This window comes from Schistocerca piceifrons, chromosome 3 (assembly GCF_021461385.2).
Source record: "Schistocerca piceifrons isolate TAMUIC-IGC-003096 chromosome 3, iqSchPice1.1, whole genome shotgun sequence".
NCBI classification, from domain to species: domain Eukaryota; kingdom Metazoa; phylum Arthropoda; class Insecta; order Orthoptera; family Acrididae; genus Schistocerca; species Schistocerca piceifrons.
Window position 1 is genome coordinate 255,719,487 of NC_060140.1, and position 994 is coordinate 255,720,480.

Genomic DNA, 994 nt, shown 5'->3' on the forward strand with positions numbered 1-994 from the left:
ATATTGCTTCTTCACAAGTAACTTACTTGAAATGCCGTAAGGTAATTCTCTCTGTTGGACAGGGATTCGAACCCAGAACCTAATCGGACTGTTATCGAAGCACAATCTACTGTGACATATTGGATTTTCTCGGCAGTAGCTAGATGTTTTAACTGAAATGATGAGACGAAACATTAATTTTTTCCTTCCCAGGACTCCAACCCGGCACCTATCGCTGTTATATTCTAGAGAAAACAAACGTTAAATATGGGTTTGTTACACCAGCAGCGACATGTGAGCGTGTTAGAACTAGAAATAATATGACGCAGAGTTCAGTGCTGACTGGGACTCGAACGTCACACATATCGTTGTTGACTACACACAAAGAGACGTCAGCTACTGATTTTTTCTCCACCAGCAGCTCGGACTAACATCCTTGAACTTACAGTGATCTCGCAAATAGTTCTGTGTCTCACTGGGAGTCAAAAACGTCAGATATCGTTAGAGTTGACATCGGAAGTTCACTGAGACTTTTTGCAGATGATGCTGCGGTGTATCGAGAGGTTGTAACAATGGAAAATTGTACTGAAATGCAGGAGGATCTGCAACGAATTGACGCATGGTTCAGGGAATGGCAATTCAATCTCAATGTAGGCAAGTGTGATGTGCTGCGAATACATAGAAAGATAGAACCCTTATCATGTAGCTACAAAATAGCAGGTCAGCAACTGGAAGCAGTTAATTCCATAAATTATCTGGGAGTACGCATTAAGAGTGATTTGAAATGGAATGATCATATAAAGTTGATCGTCGGTAAAGCAGATGCCAGACTGAGATCCATTGGAAGAATACTAAGGAAATGCAATCCGAACACGAAGGAAGTAGGTTACAGTACGCTTGTTCGCCCACTGCTTGAATACTGCTCAGCAGTGTGGGATCCGTACCAGATAGGGTTGATGGAAGAGATAGAGAAGATCCAACGGAGAGCAGCGCGCTTCGTTACAGGATCGTTTAG